The following is a 17,002-nucleotide window of genomic DNA, read 5'->3' on the forward strand; positions in this document are numbered from 1 at the left end:
GATGGCTCAGTGGTTAAGAGCACTGACTGCTCTTCCGAAGGTCCTGAGTTCAAATCCCAGCAACCACATGGTGGCTCACAACCATCTGTAATGGGATCCGATGTCCTCTTCTGGTGTGTCCGAAGACAGCTACAGTATATTTACATATAATAATAAATAAATCTTTTAAAAAAAATAAATAAAAGAAAAAAAGAAAAAAAAAGGTAATGAGCAATTGAGGAAGACAGTTGATGTCTACATCTGGTCTCTACATGCATGCACAACACATGTATATACAAAATTACAGTCTAAGTCTAAGAACATACTACATAATTTATGTGTTGATTATCTATGTCTCCTCGCTATAACATGAACTCCTTGAGTGGAGGGAATTTTTGTTATGTCTGTTTTGTTCACCATCTAGTCTAAATGTCTAAAACCAACCCTCCGAAAACTAGGTATTCAGTAAATATTTGTCAAATGAATAAGTGAGTGGATTCAGACATCTAATACATACCTCCTAATAAGGTTGAAGACAAAAAGATGTTGCCATCTTCCTCTAAAGCTCATCAGAAGCATGTCCTTTATTGAGCAAATCTGAGGGACTTATCAGTCTCTCCTTTAAGTGCATTCTTCTTATTATGTCTGACAATATTTAAATAAACTATATGTACCAATGACCAGGTACCTGGAGAAGACTGCTTCTGTATGTTCCTTCTCCATTATCCCAGCACTTGGGAGGCAGAGGCAGGCGGATTTCTGAGTTCATGGCCAGCCTGGTGTACAGAGTGAGTTCCAGGACAGCCAGGGCTACACAGAGAAACCCTGTCTCGAAAAACCAAAAAAAAAAAAAAAAAAAAAAAATTGCCACACAAGCCTCACTGAGGTTGCTCTGAGCTTTGCATTAACTCAAATATAAATATTTCTTAATCTGAGCACACTGCCTGAGTACTAGCCCAAAGATTACCCCTCCTGCAGTGAGGGCAGATTCCAGGGGAGCAACTCTACTGTCTGTCTTAGCTTGCTGATGGCCACAGCAAGCTGCATTAGCATTCTCATAAGACATTTGTGTGACAAAAGGAACCCCTGCTTTAGGGTCTCCAAGAATTCTACTAGCTGCTTTTAGTAGCTTACCCACAAACTCCTTGAGGGCACAGTTCCTCTCCTTCCTTACATGTAATTCTGTTCTTCCCACCTCTCTTTCACTCCTTTCTCTCGTGCCCCTGTAGTCTCACACTACAGAAAGCAATTCCCAAATCAATACCACTTAAGACTTAATCTAGTCTTCCAGCTTCTTTCGTAAGCCTACTTAGATGATTCCATTTAAACTTCTCATTGGTACCTGAGAGTAAACAAGCTTAAAACTGACCCCTCCCCTCTTCCCTTGAGACAGGCCTCTCCTGATTTTCCACTTCCATTTGGGCAGCAACAGCCCTCCCAGGCCCTGGGCTCTCTAATCCTGACACTTTTTTGGACTCATTTTTCAAAATAGAGCCCAGCTCTTCTGTGATGGCTGTTCCTGGTTGTCAACTTGACTATATCTGGAATGAACCACAATCCAGAAATGGAGGACATATCTGTGATCCAGATCTTGAGGCTGGAAGACACAGGCTTCTGACCTGGATCTTGACATGGAGATCTTGAGCCATAGTGGCCATGAAAAGCTTAGTCCCAGGCAAGGTAGCGCACTCCTTTAATCCCAGGAGACTGGGACTCTAGAGAACTCTGACTAGTACAGAAGTTAGTACCTAGAGTACAGTGTTGTATGGATAACCCATTATTTATATGGCCATGTGATTTCCAGATTTCTGTTTCTAATATCCCAGTGGCTCAGTAACATTCTTGCACCTTTTCTTTGTATAGGTGCATAGTAAATGCCTCTTAGTAGCATTACTGAACTGGAGAATCTGTAGATCTCAAAATCGTCCTCCTAAAAATTTGCACTCAAATTTAACAGTGAGGTTGCGGAATTTGTGTCTCCAGATTTTCTTCGTTCTGAGACAACATCCTACAGCCCTGGCTGGCTTCCAACGCACTACATAACTGAGGCTTGCCTCGAATCAAGTGCTCTCACTTCTACCCCTAGAGTGCTAAAATCACAGGTGGTACCCACCACACTCACAGCTTTCTTCTCTAACTCTTGGGTTTTTGTTTGTTTGTTTGGTAGGTTGGTTTTGATTTTTCAAGATAAGGTTTCTCTGTGTAGCCCTGTGTAGTCCTGGAACTTGCTTTGTAGACCAGGCTGGCCTTGAACTCAAAGATCTGTCTGTCTCTGCCTTGTTACATTAAATCCTCACATTAAATTTGTAAAAAAAAAAAAAAAAATCATTATTATATTATAGACTAATATTTATAGAAATGTTGGATATTGATTCAAGAAAGAATTTTAGCTGGGTATAGTGTTCCACATGTCTGTAATCCCAGTACTTGGAAGGTGTAGGTGGAATGATGCTATAAATTTGAGGCATCCTGGTCTATGTGCCAGTTCCCGGTTAGCTTGGACTACAGAGTGGAATTCTGTCTCAAAGACTGAAACAGTGCAGGCAAGATGGCTTAATGGGGAGGTGTTTGCTGTCAGATCTGGGGACCTGAATTGAGTTCCTGAAGCCATACTGTGGAAGGAGAGCACCGCTGCCTAGCAAGTTGTCCTTGGACTTCCTTGCACCACCACCCTTCTTCCATAAGGCAAATAAATAAAATGTAGTAAAATCGATTTTTGACAATCATATTTCATCAAATGAAGCCTCTCCTTTTTCATAAGAACAAGCATTTGCGAAGGTATTGTAGTTCATAAAGGCCATTCCTAGACACTCAGCTTGTTGTATTAAATCCTTACATTAAATTTGATTTGTTTGTTTGTTGGTTTGGTTTGGTTTTTGAGATAGGATTTTTCTGGCTGTCCTGGAACTCATTCTGTAGACCAGGTTGTCCTCAAATTCAGAGATCTCCTTGCCTCAGATGGGATCAAAGTCTTGTGCACCCTGGTTTTTAATTTAAACTTGTAAGGAAATTTAAAATATTGATATTAAATTTGTAAGGAAAACATAATTATCCCATTTCCTTCACAAAGAAACTGATGACCTGATTAACTGAGAAAAGTGATTTGTTCGAAAGAAGTCCAAGACTACAATTTAGCATTCGAGGCTCCTTCCACTACATCTCAGTTGCCTCTTGCTTCCCTCTCAGCACAGAATGTTTGCAAGCTCTCAAAAAAAAAAAAAAAAAATTAAAATTAAAAAAAGAAAAAGGGTGTGTGTGTGGGAGATGTTGACAGCAGTTTAAACATCAGTAGATAAAGGCAACGTGACCATGGCTGGAAATGCACCCTTTTCCACACACCTTTCGCTCCTCTATCTGAAGCCTTGGTAGCCATTCCTCCAGCCACTGGGTGACAAGCACCTGACAAGCCGCCCTGGGAAACGCAGCTGCGCGCGTTCCCTTTAAGGCCGCAGGCGGCGCGTGCCCACAGCCCTTTCAAACGGACCAATAAAGGGGCGATAGGCGGTTCTCCGAGGACCAATGAACAACGAGGACACTGCGGGGTCTGCGGCGGCCCAAGCGGTTTTAAACGGCTTAGAGCAGGCCCCTCGGTTCTGACCCGGCAGAGGTGAGTGGGCGCTGGGTCTCACCTGCCGGCCTCGACCCCGAGGACCCGGCGTCGCGCGCGCTAGGGGACCCACGGCCGCGGGCGGGGTCCCCGCGGACGCGCGGCTCCGCGTTCTCGCGGACCCGGCAGGTCTGAGGCGGCGGAGCGGGGCGGAGGCCTGGGAGCCCGCGGCTGGCAGGGCGGGGGGCGTGGGCGCTCGCTTGTGTTGGTGACCCGGGCTGGGGGTTCAGGTGAGCAGAGCACGCGGCGGGGGAGCTGCCGCAGCTTCCGAGGTTCTCGGGCGACCCCGGGCCGCGCCCGAAGGCTGAGATGTCCGAGGCCGGGGCGGGGGCCCTTGCCGGCAGGCCCTCGGTGGAGTGCGCCTTGCGGAATTGTGAAATGAATGAACGAGAAAGAGCACGGGAGGGAGGGCTGTGGTGGGTTTGAAGGGCCTAGTTGTCTCCGAGCCGGGATCAGAGCCCGGTGCACGGGCCTGCCTCCATCCTTGCGTCCACTACCTGCGATGATTTTGTAAGGATGCTGTTCATTCACCGCCCCGCCCTTGGTTTTCTCCCTCGGAAAGTGTCAGCAGAGTTGAGGGATTTTGCAGCTCGGAAGGTTTCCGGCACCAGTACAATAGCCAGCAGGGTAGGTGAGCCAGGCCTTGCCGTTTTCAGGCTAGGTGAATGAGAGTCTCACTTTTTAGCGCTTAGCAAATCGTTGTTGAGAGAGCTGCCCAAAGTCGTGGTAATTGCTATGCAAGATTGAATGCATCCCATTTTGTTTCTTGCGGAGTGCAGGATGAAAGAGATGTTGCCAGAGTGGCTGCTGTGTGTTAGAGAATATATTCTTGTTGATGAATCTTCACAATGAGTTTCTGATTCAGCACCAGTAGAGGTTTTGCAGAACTTGTCCCAAATTTATGCATGACTCTTAATTCTCCTAGGAACCAAGGAATTAAATCTTGGCCCAGATAGGATGCTTGTATTACATTATGCATAATTATAGAACTGAAAACTCATTTTTAGAAAGGTGAAATCTTTTTTTCTTCATTTTCATCACTCTGAAAACTCCTTCTGTGACCTAAAGAGCAAGAATATAAATCAAGTTAATGGTCATTTGAGACTTTTCTAAAGTGACTGGTCAAGTATGGTTTAATAAAGAGAAAATCAAAATGAACTCTTTTTTCCAACGTAAGTTAAATCAAGGTAGTAAGCCTGTAATGAAAAAATTGTACACAAAACTTTTGTTTAGTTTTTTTGTTTTACATGGGGCTGGAGAGATGACTCAGTACTTAGGGGGCGCTGGTTGCTTTTCAGGGGAGTTGGGTCTAGTCCCAGCAGCCACACCATCTGTAACTTCAGGACCATGGGGACTGACGCCCCCTTCTGGCATCCATGGGCACTGCATATACGTGATACACACACACACACACACACACACACATCAGCAAAACACCTATACATATACATATTTTTAAGGATCTTTTATGTTTATTTTTGTGAGTGGGTGCATATGCTTGGTGTCAGGCAAGTTACTGGAAGTCTAGCGTGTGTGTTCTGGGGACCAAACCTTGTCAGGCTTGGCAGAAAACACCCTTACCATTTAACCCTTCTCTCTGGTCCCAACATTTTACATACTTTTTTTTTTTTTTAAGATTTATTTATTTATTATATGTAAGTACACTGTAGCTGTCTTCATACACTCCAGAAGAGGGTGTCAGATCTTGTTAAGGATGGTTGTGAGCCACCATATGGTTGCTGGGATCCGAACTCTGCACCTTTGGAAGAGCGGTCGGGTGCTCTTACCCACTGAGCCATCTCACCAACCCCCTTTACATAACGTTTTTAATGCTGTTCACATAAGAAGGTGGCAAGCAAAGGTATTCCATAACAATATGCCATATACTTTCCTCTCTTTTAAATTTTGGATTATCAATTTTGAATTATGTGGAGTGGTGTGTGATAATTTAGCAGTAGCAGTTCAGTTTGGAAAAAGCAATTAAAAATAATTAACTTGTTTAACAATAGCTATGAATAGTGTTAAAATATTTTTTCCCAAGATTTATTTTGTGAATACTCTGTCTGTATATGTATGTGTAGCATGGATGTGCTTGTCCCCACAGACTTCCTTCATAAGAAGGCGTTGGATCCCCTGGAACTGGAGTCACAGATTCTTATAAGCAGTCATGTGCATGGTGGGAACCAAACTTGGGTCCTCTGCTGTTTCTCCAGTTCCCAGTGGTTAAAAATCTTGATGAAAATGAAAACTTGCAAGGCATGATGGTTCACACCTCTAATTTTAATATGTGGGAGACTGAAGCAGGAGGATGGTTGTGAGCTTGAGACTAGCCTGGGCTACATAGTTAGTTCCTGGCCAAAACAGATTGCAGAGTGAGACCATGTCAAAAAACAGCAGCAGAAACCTAACAAGAGCAAATGAAAACTTTATATTCTAGTAAAGCCAGGCTGTCTAGTGCTCTACTGAGATTGATGGCTGTTGGATATTAAACGTTGTACTAGCCAGGCAGTGGTGGCCCACACCTTTAATCCCAACACTTGTGAGGCAGAGGCAGGCGGATTTCTGAGTTTGAGGCTAGCCTGGTCTACAAAGTGAGTTCCAGGACAGCCAGGGCTATACAGAGAAACCCTGTCTCGAGAAACCAAACCAACCAAACAAACAAACAAAAACCATTATATTAGATTCAAGGAACACACGTCAAGGAGTTTAACAGATTATCTTTTGAACAATTTACAGTAGTACATTATAGTTTCTATAATCTCTCTAGCTTAGCCTGGGGCCTTGAACAAAATAAGATTCTTAAATGTGTTTACTACCAGTAGCTAATTATGTTTATTTGTATATGCTTGGCCCAGGGAATGACATTATTAGGAGGTGTAGCCTTGGTGGAGTAGGTGTGGCCTTGGTGGAGTAGGTGTTTTACTGGGGACGTGGGCTTTAAGACCCTCATTCTAGCTGCCTGGAAGCCAGTCTTTTCCTAGTGGCCCTCAGATGAAGATGTAGAACTCTCAGCTCCTCCTGCACTTTGCATGCCTGGATGCTGCCATGCTCCCACCTTGATGATAATTGACTGAGCCTCTGAGCCTGTAAGCTAGCACCAATGAAATTTTGGCCTTATAAGAGTTGCCTTGGTCATGGTATCTGTTTACAGCAGTAAAACCCTAAGACAGAAGTTGGTTCCAGGGACTGGGGTAATGCTGTGATAGGCCTGACCATACTTTGTTTGGAAGAATGTGGATTTTAGGACTTAAGATTTGGAAAGCAGTGGAATCCTTTAATTGGGGCTTAATGGGCTGTTCTATTAGGAATATGGAAGACTTTGTTGTTGAGAATGTTTTGAACTGTGCAGATCTGGCCCAAGAGGTTTCAGGAGAAGGATTTCAGTATGTGGAGTAGAGACTGTTTTTGTGGTATTTTGGTGAAGAATATGGCTGCTTTTTACCATTGTCTGAAGAATCTGCTTGACGCTCAGGTGAAGAGAGTTAGATTGCTTTGAAGAAGGAAGTCTAAAAAATGGCCTGATATAAATTCTGATGTGTGTTAAAACATATGGTTCAAGTATTAAAGGGGCTCCTGGAAGTGAAATGGAGCTGAATCATGTGTTCTAGGAGCTAACAGATTAAGGATGTGGAATTTTGGGGAAAGATCCTACCCAGCTAAGTTTAGGTGCAGGCATGGTATAATACACATCTTTAATTCTAGGAGACAAAACCAAGCAGATCTCTGAGTTCAAGGCCAGCCTGGAACAAAGCAAGTACTAGGTGAAGGAAAGCTTGAGTCCAGGTGGGGTGATACTTGTTTTTAATCCTAGCATTCAAGAAATGGAGCCATACAGAGCTCTGAGTTCAAGGTCAATCTACAGAGCAAGTTTCAGGACAGCCAAGCTTAGGCAGTTAGGCACTTAGAAAATAGAAAGCTGGTAATAGAATAAGGAAGGCCATGCTCCAGCCCCAGCAAGCAGCAGAGCTCAGCAGCTTGAGTTCTGAGAAAGATTATGCAGTATGCTCAGAGTCAAATGACTTACAGAACCTGAATTTAAATGCCAGGGTCTATGCTCTTATGGTCATCATATATAAAGTAATGACTGTTTTAAAAAATTCAAGATCGCAGGGCGTGGTAGTGCACGCCTTTAGCCCCAGCACTCGGGAGGCAGAGGCAGGCGGATTTCTGAGTTCGAGGCCTGCCTGGTCTACAGAGTGAGTTCCAGGACAGCCAGGGCTATACAAAGAAACTCTGTCTCGAAAAACCAAAAAAAAAAAAAAAAAAAAAATTCAAGATCAGATTTAGAGCAGAGCACACTCCCCTTCCTTGATGTATCTACCAGAGATATGAAATATGGGTTGGTATTATTGGTATTATTGGTATTATTTTAGGGAGCCAGTTGAAAATACAGCAGTGTTTACTTCATGGGCAGCTGTGAGTGTGGTAAGACAGGGGGAGCTTAAAATTGGCAGTTGTGTATAGCTTTGAGATAGAGGAATCTTGATATATAGCCCTAGCTAGCTTGGAATCCCCTATTAGGTTGGCCTTGAACTTGGGGTCCTCCTGCCTTTGCCCTCTCTATGCTGAGCTTTACAAATGTGTACCACCCTGCCAGCTTTAAAATTGAGATGTTAATCTAGTTGTGATTGTTTCTTTTTCTTTTTTTTTTTTTAAAGATTTATTTATTATATGTAAGTACACTGTAGCTGTCTTCAGATACTCCAGAAGAGGGCGTCAGATCTTGTTATGGATGGTTATGAGCCACCATGTGGTTGCTGGGATTTGAACTCTGGACCTTTGGAAGTACAGTCGGGTGCTCTTACCCACTGAGCCATTTCACCAGCCCATTGTGATTGTTTCTTGGTGGTTAGTGTTAGAGAGGTTTGAAGTTTTGAATGATTCTCATACTCTTACATCTTGAGTTCAACGATGTTGCTTAGGTTTTGTTTTTGTTTTTTGTTTTTGTTTTTTAATTTTTATATTTATTTTATATGTGTGTTTGCCTGCATATATGTATGTGTACCACATGATGTCTGGTGTCCACAGAAGTTATCTAGCTGTCCCCCATGGCATGTAGGTATATATAATTGTTTTTGTATCTTTCCATCTATGTTTACATTAAGATAGACATGCAGTTTATACAGATAAAAGGACGTTCCTTTTGACATTCAGAGGAAACTTAGATGTCCTCTTTGTAATTTGCTTTTCACTGTGATTGGTCCCACCCCACCCCCACCCCATCCTGTTAGCTGTCTGTTGTCCAGTCCCTGATAACACCTTTTAATTGCCAGAAAACATTGTTTTTCTAATTTGGCAACAGTATTTGTTCTTGTTATAGGCCTTGGTCTAGAGGTACATTCAAAACATTACAGTTTTGTTATAGATGTGATTGCAAACGAACCATAATAACCTTGTATCTTTCTGTTTTGTTTTGTTTTTGTTTTTGTTTTTTTTACTCAGAGTTTTTCTGTGTAGCTCTGGCTGTCGTGACCAGGCTCTGTAGACCAGGCTGGCCTGGCACTCAGAGAGCTGCCTGCCTCTGCCTCCTGAGTACTGGGTCTAAAGGTGTGAGCCACCACTTCCTGGCAACTTTTTATCTCGTTAAACATGATCTTTATTATGTTATGAAAGAGTAAAGAACCTTGATGTCTTGATTATATTTATTCTTAGTTGTTTGTTACTAATTAAAATAACTTTTCTTCTTTTAATTGTGTGGTGGTGGGAACCCTTGACTGTAAGGCCAGAGAAGAGTCAGATGCCTCTAAAGTTGGAGTTCAGCAAGCTTTTTGGATAATTACTATTTCTGTAATACTAAAATAAGGCACACCACTCTTCCTTTGTAATGATTTAATCAAGGGCTAGAAAATAGGATTATAATATTTGTCAGTGCTACAGTTATTTTATTACTGAGAAATTTGTCATTGAAAACACCTTGTTGGCTGGGTATGGTGTCGCACGCCTTTAATCCCAGCACTTGGGAGGCAGAGGCAGGCGGATTTCTGAGTTTGAGGGCAGCCAAGGTTATACAGAGAAACCCTGTCTCGAAAAAGCAAAAAAAAAAAGGAAAAGAAAACACCTTGTTACTATTGGGTAACTGGAGAAGTATCATTTCATAATATTTTATTTTATTTTTTGGTTTTTTCAAGGCGTGCGCCACCGCCGCCTGGCCCGTACTTTTTCTTGAGCCCTATTGGTTGTTAGTAAGAAAAGTAACTTGATTTGACTATTCCCAGATGCAATTTGAAAGAGTGGGCCTGGAGTGGTGGTAGCTTATACCTTTATTCCCAGAACTCAGGAGGCAGAGGCAGGTGGATTTCTGAGTTTGAGGCAAGCCTGGTCTACAGAGTGAGTTCCAGGACAGCCAGGGCTACACAGAGAAACCCTGTCTCGGGGAGGGGGGGGGGAAGGTCTCAGAGACCATGTATGCTCCTTGAGTTTTATTGTTTTTGTTTTTCAGAAACAATGGTAACTTAATCGCTGGGCATAACAACTAAAACATTATCTTGTATGCCTTATTTATTCTAAATCCTCTGGTGGCGAATCCTGATGGATCTCGCATGAAAACCAGGAGACACTCATACCGACATCTTGTCCTCACGCTATCCCTGTCCAAAAGCTTGTTTTGTTTTTTAAAATTTAATTGTATGGAGGTCAGAGAACTTTGTAGAGTTCTCTCTTTGCATCTCTGTGTCGACTCTAGAGATTGAACTAAGGTTGCTAGGCTTGTTCAGTAAATACCCTTACTGATGATGGATCAAGAACAAATACTACTTATTCCCTGAGATATTAATGCAGTTTCCTTACAAAATTTTCAAGAACTTCCTTTTAAATTGCATAGTTGTATATACCAATTGTATTTGTATATAATATCCCTTTGCTTACTGTAGACTTGTAAATTATTGGTGAATTTTTGAAAGGCCATCTTTTATTCACAAGAGGGGGGGTTGTATTTTTATTTTTTTTGCTTCCTATTACCATCCTACCTATCTGATATTACCTATTTCTTTTGCTGTGAAGGAAGTCTGTGAAAAGACAAGGGGAAGCATTGAAAGCTGCTAGAATTTCTGTGTCTTTATGTTGCAGTTTGAAAATTGCTACTTCTAAGAGAAGTTAATGGGGAAAAAGCAGCTTCCATAATTTACTCTGATGGTTTGACTATTATCTGCAGTAATTTTTTTACACCCTTCGAAAACTTTAGAATTGTGGTATTGGAAACTAGTCATCTTTATTTTTGTGATATTACCTTTATTATTATCAAACCAGAGATCCACTTCCAAGTTGTTCCATTATTTACCTCCTACTTTGGAAAACCTTTGAGCTAGAGGCAGCACACCCTGGGCCTGCAGACCTCTGGGTAAAGGTCGCTGTGGCCCCTTTAAGCGTTCTGTGTGCCTGCAGAGGAGCATTGAGGGTGGGGCGGGCACTTTTGACAGTGGTGCCCCTGTCTCCGCCCCCGTAGGAGGCGGTTCCCAGCAGCTGACTTGCCAATGCTGCTGCCTCCCGCCTGCTACCGGGTATTCCTGCTGATCTTGCACAGACGTTAGGGTGGACCTCACCCTGCTAGGGTAGCATAAGTGTCAGACTACAAAAAGGAGGCAAGCATCCAGTTCTGGTCCGGAAGTCCTAGTGGACAGTACATGGGACTTAACCGGCCTTTCAGAGTGTAAGTCCGGGAAGGAGTGAAAACAATGCCCTCTGCAGTGTGCTAAAGCCCGGGCATCAGCTCTAATTGTGGGTGGTGACGGGGCCCTTCGGTGTTTGGATGTGTTGTATTTGAGTGGTTCCACAGCCTAGTTCCTGCTTGAGGTGAAGAGAGGATTGATGTTACCAGAGTTTAACCAGGTGGGGCAGGATGGGGAGACAGCTGAATCTAGTGCTCTGGGCCTTGGGTTCTTAGTTTGGGATTTAGAGACCTGGCTAGCCTCCTGCATGCATAAGCTCTAGGTTTTCAGTCACCTTGGTAGTGTTGAACAGTAACTCCCAAAGTTGACCTAATTCACAGCAGGTTTAGCTTTCCATCTCCCCAGAGACCTGTGTTGGTATACAGTATCCATTTTGGAGACATTGACAATGATTATCTATTAGAGAGAGTTCAGCTAACCTTCTTTCCTGCTGATAAAATGGCACAATGTAAATGATACATCACTTTATCTGTCTTAGTTTCTGAGGGAATGTTTGGGAGGTCATGATCCCAGAATTAGGAAAGCAACCAAAGTTTGGTGACATAAATTGCTAGAGAAGCCTTTCAAATTAATACCTCCAGTAATACAGAATACTTAAGCAAGATGATTAACTTTTGTTCTCATTCTTGTTAATGTGAATATCAGGAGGCAGTGAAGGTATTTGTTAGAAGGAAAGTGTTAATCGTTTTTGCTTCCTCCACATAGAGATGAGATTCTTTTTGGCCTTGGACAAGTAATAATAATCTTAAATATTCTATGACAGTTAAATAATTTTTTATCCTTTTTTTAATCCATGTGCCCTTCCTAGATGTGTTTTAAGTAAGGATCTCTAAGTACATAGGTTCATTATTTTGTTTTATGATTTTTTTTTTCAAATGAGCATCGTTGCATGTCAGCAATCATTCAAAAGGTTTAAATTTTTAGAACATTTATTTATTTGGGGTTGTAGTCATGATGAGCAAATTCCCAGCCTGTATGTAGATGCCAGAGGACAACTTAAAAGAATTGTCTCTCTCTTTCTGCATCATGTGAATCCCAGGGATTGCACCCAGGTCATCAGGCTTGACAGCAAGTGCTTTTATAAACTGAACCATCTTACTGGTCTGGCTTATTTGTATTTTGTTTGTTTGTCTGTTTGTGATATTGGTGATAATGATATGTTACCCAGGCTGGCTCTCAAACCTTTAGAATTGAGTCATCCTCTTGTCTTAACCTTCCAGATAGCTGGAATGAAAGTTAGGGATTGTGCTCTGAGTGGGCAAAATCTTTTCCTCAAGCTTCTCGGGCTCATACTATGATTCTGCAGTAGCATTTTCTTAGCCAAAGTGAGAGTCCAGGAATGGTAATTCAATTCAGAGCTCTTGTATTGTGATAGTAAAGAGCTTTGTAGGTCAAGAACTTGGGAATTTGCCATAGAAGAATTGAACTGCCAATGATTCAAGTAAAAGGCAAAACCAAACTGCTTATTAGCTCTGGTTAATGTAGACTATCAGAATATAGAAATTTAAAATAAAAGCATACCACATTTATTTAGCATTTGGATAGTTGGGGAAGAGTCGTGGATGTAAAGTAGGAGAAAATTTCTAAGCTCAGTTCTAACATTATCAAATAGTCTCTCTGTGCCTTATTTTTTTAGGTGGTTGAAGAGTTAAGAATACTAGATTACTAGGGTTTGCATTTTATGATAGGATTTTATGCTTGAACATGTATATATTTAAGCCGTTGGCATTTACTAAACTTTTTTAAAAAACTGGTTTGAACATTTTATAAAAGTGGAATCATGCCGGTCACTCCGTAGACCAGGCTGGCCTCGAACTCAGAAATCCGCCTGTCTCTGCCTCCCGAGTGCTGGGACTAAAGGCGTGCGCCACCACGCCCGGCTTATTTGGTTTTAATTTGTGCTATCTATTGGAAAATATTTCATTTTTCTAAGGAGAGATTATTCAAGCCTCCTTAAACTTTGACCTTTTGTGAAACTGAGGTTTTGTTCTACATGTATTAAATATTATTGTGTGTCTTCACTACTTCCAAAATAAATTATAGACATTAGAATGTGGTCTTTCTTTATGATAATTGTTAATTAATATTTGCACAGGATGACAAAAATATGGCTTTCCAATAGTCACTTTAATACACAAGTAGCAGAACTAAGTGTGGTGACATACCTGTTATCCCAGTAAATGGGAAGCTGAGTCAGGAAAATTACAAATTTGGAGGCTTGCCTGAGCTGCCTAGTGAAACTATCTAAAACAGGGAGTTCAGATTGGTTTCAGTTCTTTACTTGATCAGTTTACCGATAAGATTAAAAGAAAATGATTATGAAACTATTAAGGGGTCTGTGTGTTATGTGTAGTATATTTTATTTTCTAGATGTTTGGTTTGATTTATTCAATATATCATTTTAAAGTATCACAAACAAATTTTTTGTAGAAACTAAATTTACTTTGAATGTTTCAGTTCTATAAAATTATGAATTAATGTCAAATAAAATTAAGAGTGAAGTAGATGCTTTCTCTTTGCTATCAGATGATAACTAGTTGCCTTTTTGAGCACTTGGATCCCTTAGTAGATTCTGAGTATCTACCTCCAAGAATTTTATCTAAACTAACTCATATAATCCACCCAATAATGGTAGAATATTATTATTATACTTTTCCACGTATGTTGCTAACTAACTTATCCCTGGCCTTTCTCCAAGTCTGTAGTGGCTTTGAAAAAAATATTGTTTAAACAATGTATATTCCAAGATAAAATAGCAAATCATAAAAATTTTCTCAGGAACTAAAATTAAAATTTCCTGAATTACTACTTGCGTGATGAGTATTTTTTTTTTTTTTCTTTCCCTAGCTAGTGTTTATTGGCAGGTTGTGTGTGTGCTAGACAGGCACTGTGCATGGTAAACTGTAACTTTTTGTTGTTGTTGGAACTAGAGAGTTATTCTTTTTCTTTGTTAGAATATGGTACTATAGCCTCAACTTATTCCCCTGCTTCTCCCTTCTGAGTCCTGGAAGTATAAGCATACAATATTACCCAAGCTCTCTGCCTGTTCTATTACATGCTAACTTAATCTAAACCCTATCCTTGGTTTTCTCACTATGCACTACTCTCCTTCAGTGCTGTTATCTATTCTTTTGTCAATATGTTTATTGACACATCATATGTCTCCTTGATGCTCCAGACTTGAGTTCCCAACTGCTACCTACATCAACACTTGTCTAATGTACATCTTTTTTTTTTTTCTTTTTAGATTTATTTATTTATTATATGTAAGTACACTGTAGCTGTCTTCAGATACTCCAGAAGAGGGTGTCAGATCTTGTTACGGATGGTTATGAGCCACCATGTGGTTGCTGGGATTTGAACTCCAGACCTTCGGAAGAGCAGTCCGGTGCTCTTACCCACTGAGCCACTTCACCAGCCCCCTAATGTACATCTTAACTCAGCTTGTCTAAAATCCTTCTTCAATCCTTTATCATGAACTTAGTAAAGGAATATTCGAGCACTTAGAACATGACTTTTCTCTTAGGTCCAGGGTACCATTGTCTTTAATTTAAATTCTTCATGGCCTTCTGATTGCTTTTCTGTTTTTCAAGTCATTCTGTGCACGGATTTACATATGTGTTATATGGTTTTTTTGATTACTTTTGTTTTTGAGTCAGGAGTTCATTCATCCTAGGCTGACCTGCAACTGCTTATGTACCTGATGATGACCTTGATATTCTGATCTTTCTGCCTCTGCCTTCTGAATCGCAGGTTTACCATCTGGGATTGTGCAGTTCAGGGACAGACTCCAAGACTTTGTGTGTACTATATGCAAGCTTTCTACCCACCAAGTCCCATCTCAGACCCTCTTTGAAAAATACAAGTTTGGGGGGCTGGTGAGATGGCTCACTGACGACTGTTCTGAAGGTCCTAAGTTCAAATCCCAGCAACCGCATGGTGGCTCACAACCATCCATAATGAGATCTGACGCCTTCTTCTGGTGTGTCTGAAGACAGCTACAGTGTACTTACAGATAATAAATAAATAAAATTTTAAAAGAAAACAAAAAATACAAGTTTGACTGGGACTGGAGCTTAGTAAAGCTCTGACCTAGAGGCCCTGAGTTTAATCTCTAGCATTGCAATCAGCATCAGTCTGGTAGTCAGTAAGTAAGTTGAAAAACAAACCACTGGCTGAGAAAAAGAAACATATAAATTTGATAGCAAATGTAATTTTCTAACAGCCCTTCAAAGTCTCCTGTTACTTTTGAACTGATACCTAAATTGCTTAATATTTGCTTAGAAGGCCATTCAAAGTCTGACCTTGATTACTTCAGCCTCATTATATATCTTTCCTTGTTGAATTTATACTTAACCCTTGTTAAGTAAAATTACTACAATAAAAAAAGTTAGAATTGATGCTACACAAGTTTCTAAATGTTTATTTACTTGTCTGTTTATTGAGAGTTGAGTTTGTAGACAAGCACATGACTGAACTATACTGTGAAGAACACAGGGCCCACACAGGCTAGACAAGCACTCCCAATACTGAGCTATACCTCTAACCTTTGAATCACAATTTAACTAACATATATAAATTTTACAAACAAAATGGTGATTGAAATAGTAACTCATATAGTAAAACTACACTCTATGTGATAACCTTTATTCAGATGACCATAGGATATCATTGAGCCAGGGCATAGTGGTATATGCCTTTAATGCCAGCACTTGGGAAATAGGTAGGAGGATTTCTGTGAGTTTAAGGCCTGCTAGTCAGAGATACATGATTTATGAGACCATCTCTCAAAAGAAGAAAATTCTGATTATGACATAGATTTAAGCTGGGCATGGTGGTTCATGCCTTTAAGTACTCTACATAGTAAGTTTCAGGACAGAGAGATCCTGTCTCAAACAAACAAAAGACAGATTTAAGCATTGTTTAAGGAAGTGTTTTTTGTGGGCAAAAGAAGAGGGTGGAAATGCCAGTAGTATTGCAGTTTGTTGGTTGCATGGTAGGTTTACATCAGATTTTTTGTGTGTTTGTTTGTTTGCTTTTTTGAGGGTCTTGACATAGAGCTAAGGTTAACTCATTAGTTGGGCTCAAACTGGCATGTTTTGCCTCAGCTTCTCAAATGCTGGAATACAGAAGTATACCACTGTGCCTATCTAACATACCAGGTTTGTTGTTGTTGTTAGATATTATTTTAGCTATGTGAGCTTGTGCATCAGAAAGTGTCAGATCGGGCTGGTGAGATGGCTCAGTGGGTAAGAGCACCCGACTGCTCTTCCGAAGGTCCGAAGTTCAAATCCCAGCAACCACATGATGGCTCATAACCATCTGTAACAAGATCTGATGCCCTCTTCTGGAGTGTCTGAAGACAACTACAGTGTACTTACATATAATAAATAAATCTTAAAAAAAAAAAAAAAATGAGGTTAACTTAAAAAAAAATAAAGAAAAGAAAAGAAAAAAAGAAAGTGTCAGATCCCCTGTAACATAGTTGTAAACTACCATGTGGGTGTTGGCAATAAAACTCTTCTTTTGGAAGAGCAACAAGTACTTTTGAGTTGCTGAATCATCTCTCCAGCATACAATTTGTCAGTTTTGTTAATTTTACTGTGATGCTTCATAACTCATACACACAATGCATGTATATTTTTGTTGTATGAGTTAGAAATTCTAGAACTTTGAATCTTAATCGGTGACTCATGCCTGTAATGACCACACTTAGGAGGCTAAAGCAGAAGAAATCGTGAGTTCAAACTCT

General features: G+C 40.8%; 1 protein-coding gene across 1 annotated transcript in view; it reads left to right on the forward strand.

The window, feature by feature from the left end:
* Nucleotides 1-3,503: 3,503 nt before the first annotated feature.
* Nucleotides 3,504-17,002, forward strand: part of Ckap5 (cytoskeleton associated protein 5) — a 92,202-nt gene continuing 78,703 nt past the window's right edge. Inside the window, exon 1 of the mRNA XM_021192754.2 lies at nucleotides 3,504-3,586. The gene's annotated coding sequence lies outside the window, so the exon portion shown is untranslated. The remainder of the gene's footprint in view (nucleotides 3,587-17,002) is intronic.

The sequence above is a fragment of the Mus pahari genome, chromosome 3 (assembly GCF_900095145.1).
Source record: "Mus pahari chromosome 3, PAHARI_EIJ_v1.1, whole genome shotgun sequence".
NCBI classification, from domain to species: Eukaryota; Metazoa; Chordata; class Mammalia; order Rodentia; family Muridae; genus Mus; species Mus pahari.